The sequence below is a fragment of the Cetorhinus maximus genome, chromosome 23, assembly GCF_964194155.1.
Source record: "Cetorhinus maximus chromosome 23, sCetMax3.hap1.1, whole genome shotgun sequence".
Taxonomy (NCBI): domain Eukaryota; kingdom Metazoa; phylum Chordata; class Chondrichthyes; order Lamniformes; family Cetorhinidae; genus Cetorhinus; species Cetorhinus maximus.
In genome coordinates, this window is record NC_135901.1 from 50432462 (window position 1) to 50449050 (window position 16589).

Genomic DNA, 16589 nt, shown 5'->3' on the forward strand with positions numbered 1-16589 from the left:
TCAAATCCTCAGCCTGTATTTATAGGCATTCCTCACTCAAATCCCCCGTCTGTATTTCTCGACGCTCCTCATTCAAACCCCCAGCCTGTATTTATAGACGTTCCTCACTCAAATTCCCAGTCTGTATTTATAGACACTCCTCACTCAAATACCCCGTCTATATTTATAGACTTTCCTCACTCAAATCCCCGGTCTGTATTTATAGACGCTCCTCACTCAAATCCTCACTCTGTATTTATATGTGTTCCGCACTCAACGCCCCAGTCTGTATTTATAGGCGTTCCTCACTCAAACCCCCAGTCTGTATTTATAGGCGTTCCTCACTCAAACTCCCAGTCTGTCTTTTTAGACACTCCTCACTCAAATCCCCGGTCGGTAATTATAGACGCTCCTCACTCAAATCCCTGGTCTGTATTTATAGACACTCCTTACTCAAATCCCCGGTCTGTATTTTCCACGTTCCTCACTCAAATCCCTGGTCTGTATTCATAGACGCTCCTTGCTCAAATCCCCAGTCTGTATTTATAGACGTTACTCACTCAAATCCCCGGTCTGTATTTATAGGCGCTTCTCACTCAAATCCCCCGTCCGTATTTATAGACACTCCTCACTCAAATCCCCGGTCTGTATTTATAGGTGTTCCTCACTCAAATCTTCAGTCTGTATTTATTGACACTCCTCACTCAAATCCCCGGTCTGTATTTATAGGCGTCCCTCACTCAAATCTTCAGTCTGTATTTATATGCGTTCCTCACTCAAATCCCCGGTCTGTATTTATAGGCGCTCCTCACTCAAACTCCCAGTCTGTATTTATAGACGTTCCTCACTCAAATCCCCGGTCTGTATTTATAGACATTCCTCACTCAAATTCCCGGTCTGTATTTATGGACATTCCTCACTCAAATCCCCGGTCTGTATTTATAGGCACTCCTCACTCAAATCCCCGGTCTGTATTTATAGACGCTCCTCATTCAAATCCCCGGTCTGTATTTATAGGCACTCCTCACTCAAATCCCCGATCTGTATTTATAGACACTCCTCACTCAAATCCCCAGCCTGTATTTCTAGATGCTCTTCACTCAAAACCCCGGTCTGTATTTATAGACGTTCCTCACTCAAATCCCCGTTCTGTATTTACAGGTGCGACCCACTCAAATCCCCAGCCTGTATTTATAGGCATTCCTCACTCAAATCCCCCGTCTGTATTTATAGACGCTCCTCACTCAAATCCCCACTCTGTATTTATAGGCACTCCTCACTCAAACCCCCAGCCTGTATTTATAGACGTTCCTCACTCAAATTCCCGGTCTGTATTTATAAGCGTCCCTCACTCAAATCCCCAGTCTGTATTTATAAACGTTCCTCTCTCAAATCCCCCTCTGTATTTATAGGCGTTCCTCACTCAAATCCCCGGTCTGTATTTATAGACGTTCCTCACTCAAATTCCAGGTCTGTATTTATAGACACTCCTCACTCAAAACCCCGGTCTGTATTTATAGACGCCCCTCATTCAAATCCGCGGTCTGTATTTATAGGCGCTCCTCACTCAAACCCCCAGCCTGTATTTATAGATGTTCCTCACTCAAATCTCCGGTCTGTATTTATAGACACTCCTCACTCAAATCCCCCGTCTGTATTTATAGACACTTCTCACTCAAATCCTCAGTCTGTATTTATAGGTGCTCCTCTCTCAAATCCCCGGTCTGTATTTATAGACGCTCCTCACTCAAGTCCCCAGTCTGTGTTTATAGACACTCCTCACTCAAATCCCCAGTCTGTATTTATAGACACTCCTCACTCAAGTCCCCAGTCTGTATTTATAGATGCTCCTCACTCAAATCCCCGGTCTGTATTTATCGACACTCCACACTCAAATCCCCAGCCTGTATTTATAGATGCTCCTCACTCAAAACCCCGGTCTGTATTTATAGACGCTCCTCACTCAAATCCCCCGTCTGTATTTATAGCCACTCCTCACTCAAATCCCCAGCCTGTATTTATAGATGCTCCTCACTCAAAACCCCGGTCTGTATTTATTAGGCGTTCCTCACTCAAATCCCCGGTCTGTATTTATAGATGCTCCTCACTCAAATCCCCGGTCTGTATTTACAGGTGTGACCCACTCAAATCCTCAGCCTGTATTTATAGGCATTCCTCACTCAAATCCCCCGTCTGTATTTCTCGACGCTCCTCATTCAAACCCCCAGCCTGTATTTATAGACGTTCCTCACTCAAATTCCCAGTCTGTATTTATAGACACTCCTCACTCAAATACCCCGTCTATATTTATAGACTTTCCTCACTCAAATCCCCGGTCTGTATTTATAGACGCTCCTCACTCAAATCCTCACTCTGTATTTATATGTGTTCCGCACTCAACGCCCCAGTCTGTATTTATAGGCGTTCCTCACTCAAACCCCCAGTCTGTATTTATAGGCGTTCCTCACTCAAACTCCCAGTCTGTCTTTTTAGACACTCCTCACTCAAATCCCCGGTCGGTAATTATAGACGCTCCTCACTCAAATCCCTGGTCTGTATTTATAGACACTCCTTACTCAAATCCCCGGTCTGTATTTTCCACGTTCCTCACTCAAATCCCTGGTCTGTATTCATAGACGCTCCTTGCTCAAATCCCCAGTCTGTATTTATAGACGTTACTCACTCAAATCCCCGGTCTGTATTTATAGGCGCTTCTCACTCAAATCCCCCGTCCGTATTTATAGACACTCCTCACTCAAATCCCCGGTCTGTATTTATAGGTGTTCCTCACTCAAATCTTCAGTCTGTATTTATTGACACTCCTCACTCAAATCCCCGGTCTGTATTTATAGGCGTCCCTCACTCAAATCTTCAGTCTGTATTTATATGCGTTCCTCACTCAAATCCCCGGTCTGTATTTATAGGCGCTCCTCACTCAAACTCCCAGTCTGTATTTATAGACGTTCCTCACTCAAATCCCCGGTCTGTATTTATAGACATTCCTCACTCAAATTCCCGGTCTGTATTTATGGACATTCCTCACTCAAATCCCCGGTCTGTATTTATAGGCACTCCTCACTCAAATCCCCGGTCTGTATTTATAGACGCTCCTCATTCAAATCCCCGGTCTGTATTTATAGGCACTCCTCACTCAAATCCCCGATCTGTATTTATAGACACTCCTCACTCAAATCCCCAGCCTGTATTTCTAGATGCTCTTCACTCAAAACCCCGGTCTGTATTTATAGACGTTCCTCACTCAAATCCCCGTTCTGTATTTACAGGTGCGACCCACTCAAATCCCCAGCCTGTATTTATAGGCATTCCTCACTCAAATCCCCCGTCTGTATTTATAGACGCTCCTCACTCAAATCCCCACTCTGTATTTATAGGCACTCCTCACTCAAACCCCCAGCCTGTATTTATAGACGTTCCTCACTCAAATCTCTGGTCCGTATTTATAGACACTCCTCACTCAAATACCCCGTCTGTATTTATAGACGTTCCTCACTCAAATCCTCACTCTGTATTTATATGTGTTCCTCACTCAAATCCCCGGTCTGTATTTATAGACTTTCCTCACTCCAATCCCCCGTCTGTATTTATAGGCATTCCTCACTCAAATCCCCGGTCTGTATTTATAGACGCTCCTCACTCAAATCCCTGGTCTGTATTTATAGACGTTCCTCACTCAAATCCCCAGCCTGTATTTATAGGCATTCCTCACTCAAATCCCCCGTCTGTATTTATAGATACTTCTCACTCAAATCCCCAGTCTGTATTTTTAGGCACTCCTCACTCAAACCGCCAGCCTGTATTTATAGACGTTCCTCACTCAAATCTCCGGTCCGTATTTATAGACACTCCTCACTCAAATACCCCGTCGGTATTTATAGACGTTCCTCACTCAAATCCTCACTCTGTATTTATATGTTTTCCTCAGTCAAATCCCCGGTCTGTATTTATAGACGTTCCTCACTCAAATCCCCGGTCTGTATTTATAGACTTTCCTCACTCCAATCCCCCGTCTGTATTTATAGGCATTCCTCACTCAAATCTCCGGTCTGTATTTATAGACGCTCCTCACTCAAATTCCTGGTCTGTATTTATAGACACTCCTCACTCAAAGCCCCCGTCTGTATTTATAGACACTCCTCACTCAAATCCCCGGTCTGTATTTATAGACGTTCCTCAATCAAATTCCCGGTCTGTATTTATAAGCGTCCCTCACTCAAATCCCCAGTCTGTATTTATAAACGTTCCTCTCTCAAATCCCCCTCTGTATTTATAGGCGTTCCTCACTCAAATTCCCGGTCTGTATTTATAGACGCTCCTCACTCAAGTCCCCAGTCTGTGTTTATAGACACTCCTCACTCAAATCCCCAGTCTGTATTTATAGACACTCCTCACTCAAGTCCCCAGTCTGTATTTATAGATGCTCCTCACTCAAATCCCCGGTCTGTATTTATAGACACTCCACACTCAAATCCCCAGTCTGTATGTATAGACACTCCTCACTCAAATCCCCCGTCTGTATTTACAGACGTTCCTCACTCAAATCCTCGGTCTGTCTTTATAGGTGCTCCTCTTTCAAATCCCCGGTCTGTATTTATTGGCGCTTCTCATCTCCCGAGTATCTCCCACAGGTCCGTTCTGATCTGACTCCCAGCAAGATAGAGGGATGGAGCCAGTGACTATGGAGTGGAGTTTGTAGCGAGGACTGAAGACAATGGCTTTCGTCTTCTCAATATTTAAATGGAGGAAATTTCTGTTAATCCAGTTCTGGATGTCAGACAAGTCAGGACGGTGTGTGACTTGGAGGGGAACTTGGAGGTGATGGTGTCACCTGTTACCCTGGTCCTTCTAGGGATGGAGATTTAGAGTTTATCCCTCTGTTTTATCCAATGCTTCTCCAACCTCTCTCTCTATTTGCTCCGATGGAGCCAAGAGTCTTGTGTAGGCCCAGACCGGGTGGCAGGTTCCCTTCCCTGAAGAACATTAGTGAACCAGTTGGGTTTTTATGACAATCCTGCAGTTTTCATGGTCACTTTTTCCTAGTGCCGGCCCCACAAATTCCCAGATTCATTCAGCTCAATTTCACAACCTACCTTTGTGTTTTTGTGGGTTTTCTCTCACTCCCTTTTTCTGTTTTAAATAAATTTCACGAGGTATTAGAAGGGGAGGATTTTAATTTGGGAAAGTGAAATAAAACATCACATCAGGGTCTGACAGACTCACCAAATGTGTGGTAACCTGAATATCATTGGATTTTGAACATGGAAGGAAAAAGCACCGTTCACGGTGGGGAGAAACCGTACACGTGTTCTCTGTGTGGACGAGGCTTCAGCCAATCATCTGGCCTGTCAGAACATAAATGCAGAACATAAATGGGGAGAAGCTGTGGAAACATGCAGATTGTAGGAAGTAATTCACTTATACAGTTCAGCTGGAAACTCATCGGGACAGTCACACCAGGAAGAGGCTGTTCACCTGCCCAGAGTGTGGGAAGGGATTGATTAATTCATCCAACCTGCTGAGGCACCAGAGAGTTCACACGAGTGAGAGACCGTTCACTTGCTCCATCTGTGGGAAAGGATTCACTCAGTAATCCAGCCTGGTGATACACCAGTGGGTTCACACTGGGGAAAAGCCATTCTCCTGCTCCGAGTGTGAGAGAGGATTCACTGATTGATCCAACCTGCTGGCACACCAGCGTGTTCACACTGACGAGAGACCGTTCAAGTGCTCTCACTGTGGGATTGGTTTCAGGCGTTTATCTGAACTCACCATACACCAGCATACTCACACTGGGGAGAGGCCATTCACCTGTAGGTGGGAAAGGTTTCACTCAGTTATCCACCCTGCTGAGGCACAAGCGAATTAACACTGGGGAGAGACTATTCACCTGTACGGAGTGTGGGAAGGGATTCACTCAGTTATCCAGCCTGCTGAGACTTGAACAAACTCACACTGAGGGGAGGTCATTCAGCTGCTATGAGTGTGGGAAAAGATTCTCCCATTCAAACAACCTTGTGAGACACCAGCGAGTTCACATTGGGGAGAAGTTGTTCAGCTGCTCCGAGTGCGGGAAGAGATTTACTCAATCATCCCACCTAAAGACACATCAATAAATTCACACTGATGAGAGACCTTTTAAATGTACAGACTGCAAGAAGTGCTTTAAAAGTTCTGGGGAACTGGTGTCCCATCAACTGGTTCACACTGATGAGTGACCACTTAGGTGCTTTCACTGTGGGACTGGGTTTAGGTGATCCTTTCAACTCGCTGTACACCAGTGAGTTCACACTGGGGAGTGGCCGTTCAGATGCTCCAAGTGTGGGAAGGGATTCACTGAGTCATCCTACCTGCTGACGCACCAGCGAGTTCACACTGGGGAGGGACTGTTCACCTGCTCTGAGTGAATCCCTTCCAACACTTGGTCAGCTAACCGGGTGAAACACCAGTGATTTCATGAGTAACTCTTTTCGAGTCAAAAACTGCAGTGATTGGATTTTGCTGTTAATCACATCCAGGACATGTTCATTGGGGTCTGTTTCTGTCAGAATGAACCAATAACTTCTACCACATTATAGATTTGGTATGGGGCTGAAGGAGGCCATTTGGCCCATCGTGTCTGCACTGGCTCTCTGAATGAGCAACTCAACCAGTCCTATTCTTCTGCCTTTTCCCCATAAACCTGTATATTCTTCCTTTTCAGATAACAGCCTAATTCCTGCCTGAATGCTTCAATTGGACCTGCCTCCACCACACTCCCACACAAAGCATTCCAGACCCTAACCAGATACTGCATGAAAGGATTTTTCTCATATCATTGTTGATTATTTTACTGATCACTTTAAAACTATGCCCTCCTGTTCTCAATCCTTTGATGAGTGGGAACAGCTTTTCCTTATCTACTCTGTGCAGCCCCCACTTGATTTTGAATAACTCTGCCAAATATCCTCTCAGCCTCCTTTTCTCTAATGAAAACTGTCCTAATTTTTCCAATTTATCTTCTGATGTGCTGTCCTTCCTCCCTGGAATCAAGCTTGTGAATCTTTTCTGCACCCTCTCCAATGCCTTCACATCCTTCCTGAAGTGTGGTGCCCAGAAATGGATGCAATAAACCACCTGAGGCCAAGCGAGTGACTTATACATGACCTCCTTCTCTTCTACTCTATGCCCCTATTAATAAAACCCAGGATACTGTATATTTTATTAATCACTCTCTCAACCACTCTCCTGCCACATTGAATGGCTTATGGACATATACACCCAGGTCCCTTTCTCCTTCAACCACTTTTGTATCTTCTGCAAACTTTGAAATTTTTCCCTTTACATCAAGATTTAGGTCATTAATATATATCAGGAAAAGCCCAAGTCCCAACACTGACCCCTTGGGAACGCCATTACAAACCTTCCACCAGCCTAAAAAACATCCATTAACTACTTTCTGTTTCCTTCCACTGAGCCAATTCCGTATCCATGTGGCTACTGTCCCATTTATTCCACGAGCTATAACTTTGCTTAAAAGTCTGTTGTGCAGCCCTGTACCAAATGCATTTTGAAAGTCCATGTACACCACATCAAGAGCATTGCCCTCATCAACCCTCTCTGTTACCTCTTCAAAAAACTCCAGGAAGTTAAACATGATTTTCTCTTAAGAAGTCCATGTTGTTTTTCCTTTATTAACCTGCATTTGTCCATGTGACTGCTAACTTCGTCCAAATTATAGTTTCTAGAAGTTTCTCACCACTGAAGTTAAAGTAATTGGCCTGCAGTTGCTGGGCTTATCCTTACACCTATTCTGGAACAAGGTTGTAACTTTTGCAATTTTCGAGCCCTTTGGCACCTGAGTCTAAGGCACAATTAAATATTATGGCCACCGCCTCTGTAAATTTCACTCTTGCTTCTCCCAGGATCCTTGGGTGCATCTCTTTTGGCTCAGGTGATTTCACAACTTTAAAGTAAAAGCAAAATACTGCAGATGCTGGAATTCTGAAACAAAAGCAGAAAATGCTGGAAAAACTCAGTAGGTCTAACAGCATCTGCGGAGGGAGAACAAAACAGTAAGTCATACGGACTCGAAACATTAATTGTTTATTTTTTCATTCCACAGATGCTGTTAGACCGGCTGAGTTTTTCCAGAATGTTCTGTTTTTGTGTCACAAATTTAAGTATTGATAACCTATCTAATATCTCATCGAATTCAATTTTAAACCTTTCTGAATCTGAATCACCTCCTCTTTCACCATGTTCTTGGTAGCATTTTCTTCCATTGTAAAGGCAGTTGCAAAGTATTCATTTCGACTCTCGGCTATGCCCTTTGCCCCCATGTGTAAATCCTCCTTTTCGTCCCTTATCATCTCTAGTCCGAATGGCAGGAGTTGCAACTTGATCTTTCTTATTTTCTATCCCTATGCGAATTGAACCTTCCCCTTGCTTTCCCAGTTTCAGGCAAAGATTAACTGAGACGCGGTCTCTAATGGCGGCCTGATTACCCACAATCCCGTGCGCCTCAGAAAACGCTCTATCTGCCGCGGGTTGTCCGGGTGGATGGCGCATGCTCGGAGTCTCCTGCTCTCTTTGCTTGAGGTTGGTGCCGGAGAGAAGCCGGAAGCAGCGGATTGTGAGAGTGGAGAATGTTCATTGGTTCCCATCAACATGTTCACACTGACGAGAGACCATTCAACTGCTCCAACTGTGGAAAGGGATTCACTCAGTTATCCCATCTGCAGACACACTAGTGAGTTCACACTGATGAGGCCTTTTAAATGCCCGGACTGCGGGAAGTGCTAGAAATGTTCCAGGCAACTGATGCCTTATTAACATGTTCAGACTGACGAAAGACCGTTGAGGTGCTCTCATAATGGGCCTGGCTTCAGGCAATCCTCTGCCCTCACTGTACACCAGTGAATTTACACTGGGGAGAGGCTGTTCTCACGCTCCGAGTGTGGCAAGTCATTTGGTTGTTCATCCACACTGCAGAGATAACAACCAGTACACAAGTATAAAGATAAAATACTGCAGATGCTGGAAATCTGAAATAAAACAAAGTGTAGAAAGACTCAGCAGGTCTGGCAGCATCTGTGAACAGAAAAACAAAGTTTACGTTTTGAGTCCACATAGACTCTTCTTCAGAAGAGTCAGATGGACTCGAAATATTAACTCAAGTTGACAAGTAACTACAGGAATTGGATTTTGCTGTTAATCACATTTGGGACTGAACCATGTTCTATGGGGTCTGTTTCTGCTGATGTTAATAAACTCCAACCCAGTTATCGGGGTTAAAATTCTGGATAAAAGTCAAATAAACTAGCTTTGTGGCAAACACACAGTGTGTCGAGTCTTTTTCATTTCTCTACAGAAGTTAGTTCCTTTTGAAGTGCTCTCTCTCTACCCTGCCTGTTCTGTTCTCACCTCCAACAGCAAGTGTGAGGAGCTCATGGAGCTTCTTTGCCACTAAGATTGAGTCAATCCGATCAGTTGCCTCTGCTGCTTCCCTCCCTCCCACTAGTTCACCGGGTCAACTGTCTCCAAAGATCCCCCATGTCCGAGCTCTGAACTCAGATCTTTCTCCAGTTTCCTATTTCCCTTCATAATCTTTCAGTGTTCATCTTGTCCATGAGACTCGCCTTCTGCTCCAGTGACCCTATTCCCACTGAACTGCTGACCATTCAACTTCTCCATGTTGGTTGATATTGTTCATGTTTTTTTCCCTCTATTCTGGTACTGTCCCTCTCACCTTTAAATCCACCATCATCATCCATCCTAAAAAAAGGATCTATCCTTGAGACCTCCTATTTCTCATCTACATGCTGCCACTAGGTGACATCATCCAAAAGCACCGTGTTAGTTTTCACATGGACACTAACAACACCCAGCTCAACCTCACCACCTTCCCTCTCCATTCCTCCACTGTCACTAAATTATCAAACTGCTTATCCAACATTCCGTACAGGATGAGCAGAAATTTGCTCCTTTTAAGAATTGGAAAGATCAAAGCCAATGTCTTCAGTCACCACTACAAATTCTGTTCCCTAACTCTCGAGTCCATCCCTATGAGGTAGCATTGGGATATGTTGTCCTATGTTTGTCAAGCCAGGAATCTTTGTTCCTAAGCGAGAGAGAGACGGGGAGGGAGAGCCATTCCTACAATATTCAATACACTTCTGAAGATTTTATAAGGTTATTAGACAATGATTTCTTACAGATCTCCCCACCTTGAGAAGGGAATATCCTTATTAATTTCTCACAACTGATTTCTGACTAACCTCACTATTTCTAAGCTACGAGCTTGTTTTCCTAATTTCTTTATGACAAACCCTGGATAACATACTAAAGCTACTAGAATGTTCATAATCAGCAACACAGCCCCTTGAGCTGCCACCAAGAGGAAATGTGAAAACTTTATCCACTAAATGTGATAACTATCGACTGAGATTCATCCTCCCCACCTGCAGATCATCTCACACAATTTTAAATTATTGTCATGTGGTAAATACATCTGGTTCAAACAGAAGTTCATGCACGGACTTTAAAGATTCTCTAGCTCTCTGTTCACCTGCATCCACCTTGTGGATATTTTCTGAATCTAGATTCTGTTTCCCTCTTCACTTTAGTTTTACTCCCTCTGATAGGTACTGGTGTGTTTAATTCTATCCTGATTGATTGAAAGCCAGTTTCTTTATGGAGTGTGTGTCAATATCTTGATGATTTAAAATGTTGTCTCATTCAATTTTCCACAAGAGTCACTTCATGTTGTTCTGTTTTCAAGTAGCTGAGTATGTCTGGGATCTGTTCTTCAGTACAGGGTCACCATGCATTTCCACATGGCGACCTGGGAGGGATGGATCCGGCGGCTGGGTTAGATAGAGAATGTGGGGATGGCAGATTCAGCAGCGGAATTCAAAAGGGAATTGGACCAAATACTGCAACATGTCCAGGGAAAAGGTAGGGGAGAGGGGCCAGGTGAGTTAATTCCAGAAGAGTAAGAGGCCTCCCTTTTCAGACGCAGATGAAGAGTTTTTTTTTGTTTTTTCAGAGGGTCGTTAGTCTGAGGAATTTTCTCCAGAAAGCAGTGGAGGCTGGGTCATTGAATTTATTCAAGGCTGATTTAGACAGATTTTTGGTAGAGAAGAGAGTCAAGGGTTATGGGGGGCGGTGAGGGTGGGGGTGGGTACGGACAGACAGACAGGAAAGTGGAATTGAGACCACAACCAGATCAGCCTTGATATGGGTCAAAGGGCTGAATGGCCGATGTTCCTCTGACCCGGCTGAATGGTCTCTATATGTGGTTTTTGGGTCTGATTTTATGGTACAGTGAGGGGCTGGAAAGACAAAATGGTCTATTCCTTTTGCTATTTGTTACGTTCTAATTCAGTACCGTTACCAATCAAGGCAATGGTTACTATCATATTGCCAGCAGTAGCGTATGCGAGTGGTCTCAGGTGCTGGATTTAAGCACCAGTTCCCATTAAGTCATGGATTTTAATCCCACCATTGCCAAAGTTTCAGTTGGTTTGTCTTTCAGACCTTTCATCAAATCCCTTAGAATAGGCTCGGGGTATTTGACATATGACGTGGTTCGTCTTGGTAGGTAGAACAAGGGAGGCTGTAGGAATTGCAGGGTGACTGGGAATAGGTGGGGCTGAATGTTCTCATTCTCTGCTGTAACCATTCCAGGATTTTACATGAACAACAATGACGCTGGTATAAGGCCTGCAGCCGTGTCTGAGTGGTTAAAGGGATGGATTTAAAATCCATTGGGGCCTCCCCACGTGGGTTAGAGTCCTGCTGACTGGACTTCTCGCTGTTCCTTCGTTTTGCTGCCTCCAGAATGACCTATTGGTTAAATGGAATCAGCACCTTCCAAACGCTCCCGTATGGTTTTCCTGCTTCACTTCCGTGTTGCTTCATTTCTGTTGACCCATAAGCATTCACGGAATTTGCAGTCAGAAATGATACAAAACTGAACTAATTTGTGCCATACTTGCGTTCTGAGAGTTTTTTTCTCTCCTTAGAGATAAAACCTTGCCCACTATCACTCACGCTGCATGTGTCTGTGTGTCTCAATGTGGTTCAGTTCACCAAGGAATGAACACATTTTTTACCATCGCAAACCTTATTCACTTTCGTATTATATCTTCATGGTAAATGGTACAGAGAATAACAACAGGTTGAAAAGTTGCAAGAGGAGATTGACCCTTTGTGTTTATTTGAGTGGAGACTGCTTATTGACTCAGTGCCTGTATGTTACACAGTGGAGGATGATTGAAATTCTGAGCAACATTTTAATAGACAATGGATTCATTCGTTGTGATGGTGTGTTCCAGTTCTATATATGCAATTTGACAGTCAATTTCTATTCGTTGCTTTGAACCCAATCTTTGTAATAGGTTGGATGTTATGCACCTGTTTCTTTCAGTTTCTCGCGTTATTTGAAATGAATATTCATAAATCTATTTAGTCATAGAGTCATAAAGGTCTACAGCACAGAAAGAGGACCTTCAGCCCATCGAATCTGCACCGTCAAACAAGTACCTAACTGTTCTAATCCCATTTTCCAGCACTAGGCCCATAGCCTTCTATGCCATGGCATTGCAAGTGCACATTCAAATACTTTTTGAATGTTATGAGGGTTTCTGCCTCTACCACCCTTTCAGGCAGTGAGTTCCAGATTTCCACTAACCTCTGGGTGAAATAATTCTTACTTACATCCCCTCTAAACCTCCTTCCCCTTTTCTTAAATCTAGGCCCCCTTGTTATTGATCCCTCCACCTAGGGGAAATGTTCCTTCCTGTCTACTCTATCTATGCCCCTCATAATTTTATACACCTCAATCATGTCCCCGCTCAATCTCCTCTGCTCCAAGGAAAATAACCCCTGCCTATCTAATCTCTCCTCATAATTAAAACTCTCCAGCCCAGGCAACATCTTGGTAAATCTCCTCTGCACTCTCTCCAGTGCAATCACACCCTTCCTATGATGCGGATTCCAGAACTGCACGCAATATTTGGAGACACACAATAGTTGTGTGAGAATTTACCGAATAACAGCAGCGCTGGCAAAGTTTGGACAACATTTCCTTGTAGCCAAAGGGCACAAAGCAGAATTATGTCGGTAATATGAGTAGAAGCAGGAAGAGAGGGAGTCTACTTGACCCTAGGATTTCTTAAACCATTAAACCTTCAGTTGGAAACTAACTCTCTAGTGGTTCAGCCTTGGTGCTTTCACCGCCTGGGTTCAATTCTGTCTTGATGTTGTGCAAAATGTCATAACTAGCAGCCAATTTATGGTTTGAAAAAGTGTCAAATTAGACTCGAAACCTTCACTCTGTTTCTCCCTTCATATTTGTTGTCAGACCCGCTGAGAACTTCCAATAATACATTCTGTTTTTATTATAGCATGAATTACTGTCTTTATTATAGATATGATCACAAGAAATAGGAGCAGGAGTAGATCACACGGCCCATTGAGCTTGTCCCATCATTAAATTCGATCATGGCTGATCTTGGGCTTCAACTCCATTATCCTGCCCGTTCCCCATATCCCTTAGTCCCCCGAGAGACCAAACATCTATCCATCCCGGCCTTAAATGTATTCAATGATGGAACATCCACAACCCTCTGGGTAGAGAATTCAAAGATTCACAACCCTTTGGATGAAGTAATTTCTCCTCATCTCAGCCCGAAATTATTGACCCTTTACCCTGAGACTGTGCCCCAGTGTTTTAGACTCCCTGACCAGCGGAAACAATCCCTGTGTCTACCCTATCAAGCCCTCTCAGAATTTTACAGGTTTCAATCAGATTAGTTTTCATTCTTCTAAACTCCAGAGAATAAAATCCTTTCATTTTAGGACAACCAGCACATTCCAGAGATCAATTTAGTGAACCTTCCCTGCACCGTCCCCAATGCAAGTCTATTTTTTTATAAATGTGGAGATGAAAACAGCACACGGGATTCCAGATGCCGTCTCACCAAAACCCTGTAACAAGCCTTCTTTATTCTTGCTCTCCAATCCCCTTGCAATAAAGGCCAACATGCTGATCCTGCATGCTAACTTTCTACTTTGCTTGTACAAGCACAGCCAAGTTTCTTTGAACATCAGCACTTACAGATTTCTCACATTTTAAAAGCATTCTGTTGTTCTCATTTTTATAACCAAGTGAACATAATCGCACCTGCCTACTTTAAATTGCATCTGCCATCTTGTTGCCCACTGACATGACTTTCCGATACAGGTTTTGTTGAAGAGCCATACAGACTCGAAACATTAACTATATTCCTCTCCGCAGATGCTGTCGGACCTGCTGAGTTTTTCCAGGTATTTTTTGATTTTGGATTTACAGTGCTCTGCTCAAAAGTTACCTTGTTGCCAAATTTCATAAAAGTTAATTACAGGTCCCAGTGAGAATTGAACTCACGACCCCTGGTTTACAAGACCAGTGCTCTAAACCACTGAGCTATGGAGCCAACTACACTACACCGCTCACAGTAAGTCTCCTAGTTGAACGAGGAACAGGACAACATTCTGCATGAATGATATTTGATAGACCTGGAAATGCCTGAAAGGGAGAACAGGAAGTTAAAGATGCGACATGAAAGCGGCAGAATTTGAAGTGTTCAATTGCTTTCAGTGATGAATGTCTGCCGCGGTAATGTGAGAGATTTTACTGCCGACTGTTTACACTGACACAAATATCACTCCTAACCAACCAATCACAACTGCTCTTTGAAAGCAGCGCGCCAGGCCGAATGGCCTCTTTCTTTGCTGTAACTGTCTATAATTTTATGTTTCCCAGCATAATTTCCCAGTCATTCCGACATTTTATTACACGCTTGGGGGAATGTACTTTCTTACATTCTCGCTTTTGAAGTCAAGACACTGAGCAAACTCAAAGCTTTTCTTAAATTCCTGAGCAGGATTTGGAACCAGACCAGTTGAACGACACGATATTGGTGCCAATCCTTCACTGCAGCTACCCCTTAAAAACACCTCTGGTGAAAGTGTCTGAAAAATGGCAAATGTGGCCCAGATAAAGCACGTTGCAAGAGTTCTAGACAGCTTTCCTCGTGATTTAGAGGTAAGGATTCGGCCATTTCACCGCCGTGGCCCGGACTCGATTCCCGGCCAGGCAATGAAGGTTTATTGATCTGGTACAAACTGTTAAAACAGGCCTGATTTACTTATTGATTGAAAACGGAAACGCACAAGAGCTCCGCCCGAATCAGTGGAGTGAGAGTTGAAGTTTTACATCAGAGCTGCAAATGTCACACGTGGAACAGCTTCGAGAAGAAATACAGTTCCTAATGTCCGAGGGGTATCATTTTGGACTGTTTGTATTTACAAATTCATTCTCTCGATGTGTCCATTGCCTTAACCACTCGACCACACGGACTCGGTGTCTGTTTAAATGTTGCTCAGTGAAAATTTCAATCGCCCTCCGCTTTGTAACATACGGACACTTAGTAACTGAACAGTCTCCACTCAGAAATACAGAAAGAAAATTCCTCCTGAACCTTTTAAACCGGTTTTTATTTTCTCTGTACGATTTTAATATGAAGCCACACAAGTAAGGTGAATAAAGTGGGGATTGCTAAAAACGAGGAACTGAACCACATTGACACACACAGCGGGACACTCACAGACAAATACATCGACAGTGACAGAGGGCTAAGGAGAGACAAACATCCAGAAAGATAGGATGTCACCAAACTCGCTCAGTTTTACTCCATTTCCGTCTGCAGATTTCGCAAATCCTTGCAGATGAATGGAAATAAGAAAGCGCGGAAGTTTTTGTTTGATTCTATTTACCCGATAACTAATTCTGTTGGTCAACATCGGGAATAATGAGAACCGCAGTCAGCAAACCAACATTGAGGAAACCCCGATGGATGTCAGAACCATCGCCCTCAACACTCGTCCGCTACTAACAGCACTTCCTTCGGGAAAACATGTCCATATCATATCAGAGCATTCAGGAGATGGCGTATTGGCATTGTCACTGGGCTAGAAACCCAGAGATAAAAGCAAAATACTGTGGATGCGGGAAATCTGAGTTAAAAAAGAAAATTCTTGAAAAATTCAGCATGTCTGGCAATATTTCTGGAGAGAGAAAAAGAATTAATGTTTCAATTCCGTGTGACTCTTCTTTGGAGTTCTTTGAAAGCAGCACACAGGGCCGAATGGCCTCTGCTGTAACTTTCTATAATTTGATATTTCCCAACACCACTTCTTTCACACTCATTCTGCCATTTTATAATCCACTTTTGCGAGTGGGTTCAAAGCTCAACTACGTGCACAAGACTGGAAGGAGCCTGCGACTCTGGATAATCGGCACTCTGCACATTCCTGTCATCAGTGTCTGGGAGAATCAGGAAGATGAGATCCCAGATTATCTTTACCATGTCATCTGCAAACCCCTTCTTTCTAAAATCCTTGGGTCCCACAATCTCTGTCCCTGCTTTCCAAGGAAAGCTTGGGTTCATGAACTGACTGTGTCTGCATCAAACAGCTAATTGACCTGGGAGCTGGACGGGCAGAGGGAGCTGGAGGCGAGGCAGGGGCAGAAGCAGAAACAGATGCGACATGAAAGTGTTGAGAAG

General features: G+C 43.8%; 1 long non-coding RNA gene and 1 other non-coding gene across 2 annotated transcripts in view; one reads left to right on the top strand and one right to left on the bottom strand.

Annotated features, from left to right (window-relative positions):
* LOC144698290 (uncharacterized) overlaps positions 1-16589 on the top strand; it is a 493807-nt gene that overhangs the window by 19037 nt on the left and 458181 nt on the right. The window lies entirely within an intron of this gene.
* trnat-ugu (transfer RNA threonine (anticodon UGU)) lies at positions 14383-14456 on the bottom strand. The gene has a single exon. It is a non-coding gene; the product is annotated as a tRNA-Thr (tRNA).